At 44.6% G+C, this 13,318-nt stretch overlaps 1 long non-coding RNA gene across 2 annotated transcripts in view; it reads left to right on the top strand.

Annotated features, from left to right (window-relative positions):
• Positions 1-3,819, top strand: part of LOC311526177 — a 37,879-nt gene extending 34,060 nt beyond the window's left edge. For both annotated transcript variants that reach the window (XR_014712961.1, XR_014712962.1), the window contains one exon: positions 989-3,819. This is a non-coding gene — a long non-coding RNA (uncharacterized lncRNA). The remainder of the gene's footprint in view (positions 1-988) is intronic.
• Positions 3,820-13,318: the final 9,499 nt, after the last annotated feature.

Here is a 13,318-nt window from a genome sequence, read left to right as displayed (position 1 = left end):
TCACCAGAAGGCCAGAATGCTTCCTCTGACAAGCATAGTATAGAAGTGCATCCTGCCTGCATTATTGCTAGGTATGTTATAACTCCAGAGGTAAAGTGGAGTGGTTGTTCTATTGTCCCTCCACATAGCTACTAAATGTAAGGAAAATCCTTTCAAGAAAGGGATCTCTTTTCTCCAGCTTTAGGTGGGTGTCACATATTTAATTATTTCCTCTTGTTAAAGGGAAGAGGAAGGATGGAGCATGAAATCTCTCCCCAAAAGATACTAATTCAATAAAATGTACCTATTGTATACTTAGGAAATGATTACAATATCACTGGCTAAACAGAAGCATCAGTCATTGAGCCTTAGTCCACTGGTGAGCTAGTGCTCTGATGTCTGTGTTATGTACACAGTGTACTTAGCAACATACCATTCACAAATTCCTTTGTAGCCTTAAAAAAGTAATCACCATATTTAGGAATTCTTGGGGGAACTATTTCCCTTGTATATTCTAGTGTGTTTGGTTTATACTCCCAAATATCATCACAAAAAACAGACTAATTCTCACCACAAGAGGAATGTCGAATATACTCTTACAAAGCAACCAAATGGTGAATTACTTTGAGACCGGTTTCAGAGATGTCATAATGCTTAAACTGCTAGGGGAAGATGAGGGGTCATGGTTTTAAATATCTTGCAGGGGTGCTAGGCCAAGGGAAGGAGTAGGATGGCGGAGGGATGGACTAGACTAGTGATTTCTCCACCAGTGGGTCATGATGCCTGGTGGGGGGAGGGGTCATAAGGCATTGAAAAATGTATCACAATCTAAATCAAAGAAACTCTTGTTTTCCCCTTTCCCTGCCCACCCTTACCCTTTAAAGTCAAGTATTCTCTGTCAACCATTTGAAACCCCCTCAAACTATGTAGCCATTGCATTGACACTTTTCTTTAAAAATCTTATAGTAAATGTAAGGAGGTTACAAACACTTTTTTGCTTTTGAATAAGGAGCCATCACCACCCCGAGAACGGCTGAAAAACGATGGACTAGACTGCACGCAACATATCCCAGCCTGCTGGCAGGATCTTTGGAGTAAAGATTTACTGATCAGAAGATACTGTCGATGTGTCCCACGTGCACAGCATCCTGTGATTGCAGAAGAACCTCAGACAATAAGGGACCTTGGGCCTTTTTATCCTCTCTTTATATGTTTATGAATCAGAATCTTTGTGGGTGAAGAAAATTAGCAGTGACGGGAGATTTTAGTGCTGACTAGGAGGTCTCTGATATTCTGTGTGGGGAAGCTGGGGGGGCTTCACACATTTCTACCGTGCATTCTCAGGAAAACGTGAGGCAGATCTGCACTGGGAAAATGTTGGGTGCATCTGAGGAGGTGGGAGGGGCCTTCTGCCACCTTTCCTCCAGACCCATACATCCTGGGGGCACAGGTGAATGCAGCCTTAAGGCTTCTCTAATTTGTGCTAGATGCAACAGGTTCCTATGTATGTTCCACAAGCTGAAGATCTCCAGAGCACAAGGCTCTCCAGCCACACCCCTGGACCACTCCCTAACCCAGGGCACTAAGAACCTGTGGCATGTGGGGTGTTCTGGAGATAAGTTGGCGGGAGCAATGGAATGAGGAGGCATTACTTGTATAAAGTGCCTATTTTATGCTAAACCAAGCATTAATGCAAACACTAAACAATATTACAAACTCTAACCAGTTCAAGTGAGTAAGTTTTGCATATAGACATTCAACTATGTACCTTGTCTCAGCGTCCTCCTGAACGCTGTTTCACCATGCTGGGAGTGACCGTCGCTATTTTGTTTTTCGTGGGGGTCAAAACAAAGTTCTGTGCTTTGGTGAAAAACACAGAATTTAGTCCAAGGTTCCTAGAATCTAATCTGGAATGAGCCACAGATTCCCTTGGTGGCCTTTGACAAATGACATTGCCCTAGGTCTAGTTGGAAAACAGAGTAAAGAAAGATTTCCCTGAGGGTAAACACGCCACCACACCCTCATTTAAAATGATGGAGAACTTCTGAACATTGCCATGCAGTGAGCCAGATCAGTGTGGCTTCTGGTGAATTGGGTGCATGCATCTGAATGCTAAATTTGGCCACCTAACTGGATTTGGGGTACATTTTGTTGTGCTTGTAGAGCAGCAAAGATTTATGCTGAGGAAACTGACCTTAAAGATTTCCTTCAGCTGATTCAGATGCAGAATGTAAAGGACAGAAGTAAAAACAACCCCCCTCTACTTAAAACTAAGCTAAATTATTACTAAAGTTTGGAAAGCATGGTTTGTCACCCCCCCCATCGCTATATAAATGTTATTCCTTTTATTGGATAGTGCATATAATATAACTCTCATACTGATGAATAGCTTAGCACAAGAGGACAGGGGAAAGATGACTTTTTTTGCAAAAATTTGCATATTGTGACTGAATTGGCTCAGTATGCAAAACCCCTGTAGCACATTCAAGGATACAAGATATGAAATGGAATCATCCTGTGTGTAAGTTTTAATGAAAGTAAAACGTTCTGGGGAGAGATTTGTTTTCACGTAATTGAGGAAAATAATTTTAAGCTCCTCAGAAATCCTTAACTTCTAGCTGTTTCGGCAAAGAAACTAAAGATTTTTAAATATAATATGATCACACTATATTTGTATGTTAATGTGTTTGTAAGCAGTGTCAGGATGAGCTCCACCCTGACATCTGGTGGTGAGGTGTGGCAAGTCGTGGAAAAGAACTTCAAGGGCCAATCTCATTTGCATAGGCACACCCACCCCGCCTAGAATGAGGCCATCGCTGCCCAAATGGTCACTTTGGCTGCTGTGGGATCCCCAGTGTTTCTGTTATTGGGGCAGGAAGAATAAATTGTTATTACCCTGATTATGGGAACTGTGCTTGGAACTGTACTTGGCCTTTTGTTATGATGGAGGGACTCGCCATCAACTATGTGGCACTCTCTAGGCAAGGGTCATGGGTTCCAAAACTCTGTGAATTGAGAGTGGCTGGGGACAAGTAGTAATACTTGGTGGCATGGGCCCCTTGGTGAGGGCCTTACATGCTAATTGCACTTCCTCCTCTCTCCACTGTGGAATATCAGAGCTAATTTTGATTTCATTAGAAGTCTAGTTACAGGCTGCTGAGCTCACTTTGGGCTAACAGTGCACCAGCACTGAGGCTCCCCTACTACAAGCTGAATTCACCAAAGAGCTGAACTGACTAAGAGCTGAAATCACTGAGCGTTGTGTTAGGTAGTGGGGGAGCCTGAAGATATAGTGTGGAGCAGTTTGCGGGACGGCTGGAGTGCCTTGTGGACAGGCTGGTGGAGCAGTTCGTAGGACGGCGGGAGCTGCTGGTGGGACGTGGAGCAGTTTGTGGGACGGCGGGAGCTGCTTGTGGGCCGCGGAGCGGAGAAAGCTGAGCAAAGGAGTTCTTGGGGCGGCTGGCGGAGCGAAGGCCTATGGAGCTGTGGGGCAGTCAGCTTCAGATCATGTAAGGTGCCTCTTACCCCCATCCCATCTCCACCCAGGTTGGGAGGTAAAGCTCCGCAGATAAACTTTCGAACTCTGGGGCTGCCCTCAGGGACAGAGACTTTTGGGACTTTGGGTGATTTGGGGTTGCTGGACTCAAGAACCAAAGGGAAAGGGGCATGCCCCAATTTGCTTGGGGTGGGTTTTTTTTGCTCATGGGTTGTGTTATGAATCCTGTTGGTGGTGTTTCCCCAACATAATGCCACATTGTTTCTCTCTGTTATTAAAAGGCTTTTTGCTACACTCAGACTATGTGCTTGCGAGAGGGGAAGTATTGCCTCTTGGAGGTGCCCAGCGGGGGTGGTATATATTTGTCCCAGGTCACTGGGTGGGGGCTCGAGCCGGTTTGCATTGTGTTACTGGAATGGATCCCCTAGATATTGAACCCGGCCCTTGTTGCTGCCAACTCTGACAGACAGAAGGGTTACATGTTTAATTGTTATGGTTCAGTGCGACTGACCTACAAGCCCTGCCTGGCTTTCTTACCTCTAGTTTTATTTATAACACGTTTTTTTAAATTTACTAAACAACTTTTTTTTCGCTTACCTTGTGAGTTTCTTGGTCAAGCTGTACCACATAAGTGCAGAAAATGTTAAGCAACGACAGCTAATTTGAGGGTGCTGTTTCTTTTCTCTTGGGCTTTGGTGCTTTCATGGGTGAGGTCTGATTTCATTCACAATTGGAGAGCGCTTGTCTCACAGAACGCCAGAGCCTGAGGAATCTGGAAGAAGCTGAGTTCCAAGTTTCTGGCCTCTGTTCTGGGGGTGAGGCACTCGATCTAAGTTATTGTTTGCACACGACAACTATCAAAAGCAGGTTCTCCACCAGTTCAGCCAAACGAATAAGTTTGCCCGTATCTTCTCTACTTGCCAGTTCTGCCATCTATGCAGCCTATGACATGGCTTTTGGTGGTTTTTAAAATGCAAAAGTTAGTGACCGGGGCTGATTTTGAGTATAGTTGAGGTTCTCTCTGTCCCAGGTTTGCATCCACAGGGATGTTGTGAGAATAAATACACTAGAGATTGTGAGGCCATAGAAGTAGCACAGATCGAATCAGTCCAGTCTCCTTGCCCCGTCCATTCCTTGGCCTCCCTATTAAGACTTCCAGTGAGGGACTAAGAAGTTTCATTCAGTGTGGTGAGTTTGTGATGTTGACCCTCATCTGCAGAACTTGAACAAAGACCCACCAGCTGTGTGGTCCCAGACCAAACAGATGGGAACACATCTCTCCCTGACGGTGTCTAGTTGGATCCTGTGACCCTTGGCACGTTATTGCTTAGGCGTGAAAATAAAAAATGGAGCTCTGTGAAGCCCTTTCCTGACTGCAACAATGCCTTTCTTTGGGGTGCTGGATAATACTCAGCACAAGTGGGACTGGTATTCATGTCACTGAATGGGCCTTGGAAGTACTTTACCTCTGTGTTGGCCAGGCAAGGACTGTACATCAGCAATCGCAGGCATAATTATATTATTCTCAGCCTGCCAAGAACGGCAGCTTTTTTGAGGTCTGTGGCTCTGGTGGTTACAAGCTGGTATGCGGTATTTACAAGGAGCTGTCTGACTGGGAGCCAAGTTGACAAGCTTTTCGTCAACAGGCTACACCATCGGTTTATAACGATGGTGGAATGTACATTGCCACAGTTGCTGCCGTAATTTGGGAAGTGTCCATGTGTCTGAATAATAGAAACAGCATTTATCTGTCTCATCGGCACTTTTAATCCACCACTGCGCATCGCAGTTAGCTGTGATTTTCCATTTCCAAATGGAAATTACCGAACACACTGGAGTTATTTTCTGAAGTGGGATAAATTTAACATAAGTACTTCCTGATCCTATGAGGTGCTGAGGCCCTTTGGTTCCCTTGAGGACACTCAGTCCTGTGGAGGACCGAGGGTTTTTTCTCTCTCAAGGGCTGTGCTCAGCTGTAGCGCTGTGTACATAATGTAACAGTCAAGCTATTAATGTAAACTCTTCCATGCTATTGTTTTAAACTATATGTTGGGTGGCGTGGGGATGAGAGCAAATTGTGGTTCATTTGCCACTGTGACTGAGATCCACTCGGTATAGCAGAAGGGAGGGGATGTAATAGGACTGATTATGGGTCCTTGGATTAGCCCTGGCCCTGTGTAAACTGGTGCAGGCTGAGAGCTTCTCTAGCATACATAAATGGGCAAAAATATCTTTCCCAGCTGAGGACAGTTAGGGGACCGGAGGGAGAGATCACGGCTAGAGAACTGCTACACTCTATGTTGGGCTGGGGGATAGACTGTGTAAGGAGTTGACTATCTTGCCTTTTTCTTCTTTCTTCCCCTCCCTATGCTCTCCCTCCTCCCCCTCGAGGGAGTTCTCAGCTGTCTGGATATGACCCCTTAGACACGAAAGGGCTGGAATGGAGGAGGGAAGCTTGTTTTATTCTCTAACTATAATGTTCATCTGGGACATACTCAGCTTACAGGTCAAAGGATAATGTTTCTAACAGCCAGGCCTGAGAACTCCACCTGGGATCTGAAAGTTAAGCTGGGTTCGTCTCACCTTTGATGAGATCCCCCATTTAAAAAAAAAAAGAAAAAAAGATGTGGGTGAAACTTTGCTGGTAATTCTGTGTATGCGTCACGAGGGCAGAATTGAATCCCATAGATGCATTAGCTCTGCAGAGCTGAAGCGTAAAATTATTATTTAATATTGGTATTACTCTAGCATCTTGGAGCTAGTATGCGGTAGTCATGGACCAGAACCTTACTATGCTAGTGGGTAGTTTGTTTGTTTTACAAAGATTATCACATCTGTTGTGTAAAGACGTGCCCTTTAACACAGTCATTGTTCTCACTAAAATAACACCTTTAAAAAATGCCTGACATCCTGTAGTCTCTAAAGTGTGTCTTTAAACAAATGATCTCCATTAACACACTGCTCCAGCTGTTAGATTAATTTCTTTTTAAAAGTGGGACACTGTAATTCCTTGCAATGCTTAATGTAGGAATGAAATTCCTGGAAATAGTAAAGCATGTGTACTTTGACCAACCTCTGTAAAAATCCACTTATTTCCTTATGGTTGGTGAGCCAGATCTTATACTGATTTGGGTTGCCAGGGGTATAAATCAATGGTTCTTTGCCAGTGCACAGTTGTTTTACAGCAGTAACAATTGAGACCCTGATCCTGCAATTGACTGTATATGGCACACCCCTATTGAAGCCAGGAGAGCTTTGAATGGATGCTCTGACCCAGGATCAGAACCTAAATTTGTAATTCTACCAATCTCATATCATACACACGCCTAAAACTGTATTGTATCTGGCACATCCTACACTCTATAAAGTGTTGCCCGGGTGTATACTTGCAAGTCAAGGTCTCCGCTCTACACAACACTCAGGCAAACCATCAATCACTATATTCTAACTTTTGTGTTGAGTTTCTCTCAGAGGTGGTAGTCTACAAGCCCAGGCAAATCAGATACCCGGGCTGAAGATCTAACATGTGAAAAGACCAGGGTCTTTAAAGTGAGTCCGGCCTGTCTACTTAACTCCATGATTTGGATGTAATAGAAGGAGTCCTTTCTCTCCTTAATCCTTGCCTTCTTTGTGGCACTCCTAGTGGTACTCGATCAGTACTCCCCTCGCTGAAACACACTTTACTCCTGCTCTGTGGTTCCCCCAGTTACTTCCCTATGTGGCAACACCGTACTGCTTCAGAGGGAATGCTCACACAGAGAGATGGAGGGGAGAGGAGTGAATAATGAGGGGGCGCGGACAGAGGGTGAAGATAAAGAGCAGAAATTAAAGAGGGGAAGGAGAGTCAGAATGCAGGAAGATGGGATTGATTGACAGGTCCAAAGGATGGGTTCCAATACCAAGAGCTTCGCTGGAAAACTTCATAGGTGCAAGTTGTGCTATGCTAACTGCAGCAGTGAAATGTTTCCCACCATTCAAATGTGTGTATTTACTTCTTCCTCCCTCGTGTGTTTCGCAGTGCAAGTGATGGCGCTCTGTGTCCATTATTGGCCCGACCGTGTGGTGCCCTTCAGGTGTTTCCTTTGCAAACCCAGAGGAATAATATTGGGAGTGAGCTGTGGCCGCTGAGTCCACAAACTACAGCCACCCACTAGCCAGGAAGAGAATGGCAGCTCCTAGCTGTGACTTATCACGGGGCCTGTACCAGTGGCCACAGAATTGCGGGAAGATTTCACCCCGCCCACCATGGAAGTGGCCTAACCCTGTGCATTAATACTACTCTCATTCACATTCTGTTTGTAACATGGTGATCTGCCTTACATTTTATTCTGAGATTGGCTATATCCTTTGGTGATAGAGGAGAATGGATCAAATGTTTTTTTCTTGTGGGGTGGAAGTTCTGGAAACAAATGAATACATAAGTCTGTAATTCAGCCAATTACAAATGCTGCTCATTTTTCTTAAGCAACTAGTTAATATTCCCCAGGATGCATATTAAACATATGACAAATGAATAATAATAATAAAAGACGACATGACAGGTTTCTTGCTTTCTGCTAATGCTCTCTGAAGCTCATGCTTAGTATTGGCCTCTCCAGAGCATCTTTCATCCTCTGAAACCTACAAGCCTGAAATAAAAATCAGTGGCTCTGTCATATGCTCTAAGAGCTCCCCAAATGCAGCGCTTTCTGAGCTGTGAGCCCTCAGCTGCTCAGTCTTACCCAGCGTGATGCTGTAGAACTGAAAGAGACCATTTGTATCATTGTTGCTATCACTGTTCTACAATTGCAACAAATCTTGTACAAAGTATGACATGGACGGTGTGTGACTATCATGTTTATATGCAGGTATCGTCTCTGCATCTCAAGTTATGAATATTGGCCATGGACTTGTATCTTATACATGCGACTGTATTCCTGGGTAATATCCACACTGTAGTTTACATCCAGTCTAGCCAGCCCATTGTGAATGGACTAGTCAAGGTTGATGGCCCATTGAGGACACTGCACTCTAGCAATGGGCCATCAAAGAAATTCATCCCGCCCAGCAAACTTGTCTACAGAGCCTTTCCTGTGGATGCCTTAGAAAGTATATGGGTAATAGCTGCCCCTTGAGTCACTCGTGTGACCCTGAACTTCATCTTAAAGGCCAGTAACTTTCCACAAGCTCAGGCTGTGAGCTCTGTCTGAAACAGAAAATTTCCAGGCACATGGCAAAGGATATAAAAGACCCCATGGAATGACTCCATTTTTGTCTCTTTCGTGCTTTGATTCTCTGGGAGACTTACAGCTAAAATGAGCATATTATGGACTGAGGACCTTCCAATCTTTTGGAAATTACCAGAGATGCTAGAAGCCAGCAGTTCATTCCATTACTGCTGCAAACCTGATCTAAGAACTTTGCAATAATGGGATGTATATGATCTATTAACCATTTTAACTCTCTTCTTTTTCTCTTATAAATAAACTTTTTGCTTTTAGTTACTATAGGATTGGTGGCAGCGTGATTATTGGGTAACATCTGACTTATACATTGACCTGGCTTAGTATCTGATCTCTTGAGATCAGAAGAGCCCTTTGCTTAATTAAATTGGTTTTTGGTAACCATTCCTCATAAAGTCTAGTGTCTGGGTTGTGAAATAAGGGCTGGGAAGCCTAAGGAGACTGCATTTTTGACTTCTTGTTAACCAACATGGTGAGACAGAAGCTTACTTTTGTTACTAGCTTGGTATATCGAATGGTAGAATAACCACCAGTTTGATGGGGAGTCTGCCGTGTTTCTCAGCAGTTTGGCCTGAATCTGGTATTCTGAGCTGTGAGCCACTGAGGCACAAGCGCACCCCATCAAAAACTTTTTTTCCCCTTTGAAAATCATTTTGAACCATGTAAAAGTGTTTACAAATTCTAACCAAACAGTGCCAACCCAGCTGCCTGCCTGCCTGCCGCAAGCTGCTGGGAAGTTGCAACCTTGAGCATATTCTGCACCTCACAAGAGGCACTTGACAACTCTGCAGTATAGGGCCCAATTTTGAGTCTTTTCCTGCCTCTGGCATCCCTTCTAGCCATTGCCTCCTTCCCCTGCTCCTACCTTCTTCCCTTTTTCAGGAAATTTCCATGGAAACAAACCTTGATTTTATCCATATATATATTAAATCCTCAATAAACAGGATTTTAAAGACAATCAGTCTTTGAACATTTCACTTCTTCCCTCTTCTCCACCTTTTTCTTTTTCCTTCCTGGTCTTTTGAGACTAGCATCTCTCTCCAGCACCCACTAGATGGTGTAAGGAAGGGATACACCAACTTTTATTGATCTATATCTTTTTGGGAGAAGATGAGGCAGAATATACAACCATTGTGATATCAGCAGTAAGATAAAATGGTTTGGTGAGAGGAACTTCTGGCCGGGGTAAATATAGGCAGAACAATAGCTAAATACGCACACTGTAGAATTTGTCTTGACATTTGTCTGTCAAGTTTGGCATCCATTCCTAGCAAGGGTCAGTATTTGATGCTTCAGAGAAAGGTGAAGATACCTAGCTACTTTCCCATTGCTCTAGGTGGTGTTGGGGAAACTTATTCTGATGTGAGATCTTTACATAAATGTTTCTTAATACATAAGCAACCAATCTCCAAAATAGAAAAAAGGGAAGAGGAAGAATCAGCCAAGAACCAATCCGCAGCCAAAGCCAAATATTTGCAGCAAATGAATCAGGCAATTCCTATCTTTTCATGTGCTGTAATATATATACTACTTACTGTATTTTTCACTCCATGCATCTGATGAAGTGGGTTTTAGCCCATGAAAGCTTATACCCAAATTAATTTGTTAGTCTCTAAGGTGCCACAAGGACTCCTTGTTGTTTTTGCTGATACAGACTAACACAGCTATCACTTTGAAACCTATTATATCCTTATCCATCCAGGCTGGTCCTGTGGTTACAGCACTTCCCTAAGACTTGGTAGACCCAGATTCAATTCCTTGCCCTGCTACAGATTTCCTTTGTGACTGTGGATGAGTCACTTAGTCTCTCTGTGTCTTGGTTCCCCAGCTGTAAAATGAGGGTAATCGTATTTCTCTGTGTCACATGGGGTATTGTGAGGATGTTTAGATTCCACAATAAGAGGATCCATATAATTACCTTAGATGGAAAGGAGTGAACACCTCAGAGATAGAAAGCATTTATCAAAAAAATAATCCATGAGAAAGAGTTTGCTGGGCATAGGAGCCAGAGGTTGGACAGTAGGCATTTTAAGAAAAAAAAATAGAAGCAGGATTGTGGACGGCATAGCAATAGCAGGGCTTCAGCTAATGGTATCGTATATGTTATGGAGCAACACTCGTTGCTCCATAGTTAGAATTGCAGCAGAGTTTCTGTGTAAGGGCAAATTTTGCATTACCTCTCCAATCCATAAGAGATGGCAGAGCTGCCTGAAATTTGGTAAGCCAGCTCAGGCGTAAGGGTAGTTTCATGCGCAAAATATGAAATAATTTGACAAGGGGTTCCCAAGTTACAGTATCTTTGACTGGATTTTGTTTTTTGAGCAGCTGCTTTTACAGTTGCAAATGTTGAACATGTTCTTGCACATCTGTTAAGCATCTCTGTAAGAAAATCAGTTAAATAAAAAAATGATTCAGCAAAACTTTTATAAGTCTAGCTAACAAGACTTTTGCATTAAAAAAAAAGACATGGGCTGGTGCACCTCAAGTGATTTGTTGCCTTTTAATAATGGATATAAATCTTCATCATAAATGTATGATATGAGCCTGTTCCATTTTTAAGTTTCTTTGCTGTTATAAAAATGTTTTGTGTAGTTGCAGTTTTCACTATAGAATCAACCAGCAAAGTGAAACCAGAGGCAAAAGAAATATCCTGTACTTAGAGATAAAATGGGGGTTGAGGGGGGAGGGAATCAAGTGGGTGCTTGTTAAAGCCACCTACTTGTGTTCATTTATTTTAACCACCCAATTTAATTCTTAACACATTCCTCATGAGCAGGATTGTTAAAAGGCCGGGCAGTATTAACTACTACTTACTTTACATTTACAAGACTCATGTACCTCATCCTTTGCCCATGTAAAATATTCCACCGATCAGGAGAAAGTTGTATTTAACATGAAGCCTTGTTGTTAAGCTTCTCAAACACCAGCTTTCATGCTTCCTCTTTAAACTAGAATGTATATACCAGAGAAGTAATGAGACGTATTAGGACAAACACTTTTGCCCTACTGATGGTAAAATCTTTCATCATCTTGTCTTTATAGCTTGTCTCTTTGTTTTCTTGTTGGGTAAAAAGACCAGGAAGGCCAATTGGGTTGTGTTCTTCATCCTCTCTCCTGAACTCTCCTCCCTGATTCCTAGCATGCTTTTTCCGCTCACTCCATCTCAAGCTTGTAGGGGATCCCTTGTACGGCTCCAGAAAGGGAAGCAAGAGCATACAGTTTTGAGGGGGCAGAAATCAGATATTGTTTGGGGGCAATGGTGAATTTCTCCCCTGTGATCATGACCAGTTAAGGCCTTTGATTTAATATTTTCTGGGGGGTTTTGGCCCATATCCCTAAAAAATGGATGGATTTCAATGACCCCACCTCCACCGCTAAGATCCCCATGGATACTTCAGCAGGGCTTGAGGCAGCAGAGGGTGGACCTAACCCTTCGGACAAAGTTGTGGACAAGGAGTTTGAGTTGGAGGATGATGTGAAACACTTGGAAGAGTCATCTGGTGGTGCGGCGCATCAGGGTCTCTTTTCCAATGAGACACTGGCGGTGTCCAGCAGTCCATCTCCGAAGCGCATGATTTCAGATCTGAACACAAACTTTCCCCAGGTGTTCGGTTTGGGTCTCTCTCGAATGATGATGTTCTACTATCATCACTAATCCTTAGGCCCCTACATACTCAGCCACATGTGTGAGACAAAGGGCTGCCCCGAGGAGCTTACAGAGAAAACCTGGGTGCTGCTGTAGGAAATGTTGGGTAATGAGCCCAGTATAAATGTAAGGGGACTGTTCCCCCTTACTAACATTCACTGGGGGTGTTTTAGTTGCTACCTCCCAGGACTAAAAAGGGGAAGGGTCGATGGGGAATCAGGACCGTGAGACTGACAGCCCCCAGGAACAATGGGGAGAGGCCAATTCTCCAGGTCAGCCTGAATGACAGGGCGAGCAGGCTAATCAGGGAGCCAGGAGGCCAGGGAGGTCCCGTCCTCCATGTGAGCTAGATTTGCCTGGGTCAGACAGAGTGGGGCTGAGCTAAGGAGAAAGCAGGGGCCCAAGCTAAGCTGGGGAGCAAAGCTGTGCCAGATCCATAGGGACTAGAAAAGCAGCCCAGAGAGAGCACACCCTGTCCTGGGAGCAGAGCCATGCCATATCCAGAGGGACCAGAAAAGCAGCCCAGGAAGCAGGTCAGTGCTGGGAGCAGAGTCACAGAAGCAGCCTGCAGAGCAGACCTGTCCTGGGAGCAGAGCTGCAGCAACCAGAGGGGCCACCAGAGAACCAGAGCTGCAGCAACCAGAGGGGCCACCAGAGAACCAGAGCTGTAGCAACCAGAAAAGCAGCCCAGGGAGCTGGAGGCAGAGCAGCAGCAGCAGTGCAGAGACCGAGCGGTGGAGCTGGGGCTGGAGCAGTCCGGAGCTGGGTGCGGTGAGCAGCTGGGGAGACCGAGGGGGACCCTGGGCAGCAGGGCCAGCACAGGGAGACGCCTCAGCCAAGAGGCTCCGCAGGCCAGGCGTGGATCGTAACCCCGACAGGGCGGGGGCGACACTGGGAAGAAGGGTCCTACCACTTAGAGCCTGAGAGCATGTGGCCACCACCGGAGCAAGTGTCCGACCCACAGCATCCCTGCAG

Source organism: Lepidochelys olivacea (assembly GCF_965140295.1).
Source record: "Lepidochelys olivacea isolate rLepOli2 genome assembly, chromosome: 9".
Classification (NCBI taxonomy): domain Eukaryota; kingdom Metazoa; phylum Chordata; order Testudines; family Cheloniidae; genus Lepidochelys; species Lepidochelys olivacea.
Note: the sequence above shows the minus strand (reverse complement) of the source record. Positions and strands in the feature narration are given on the sequence as shown.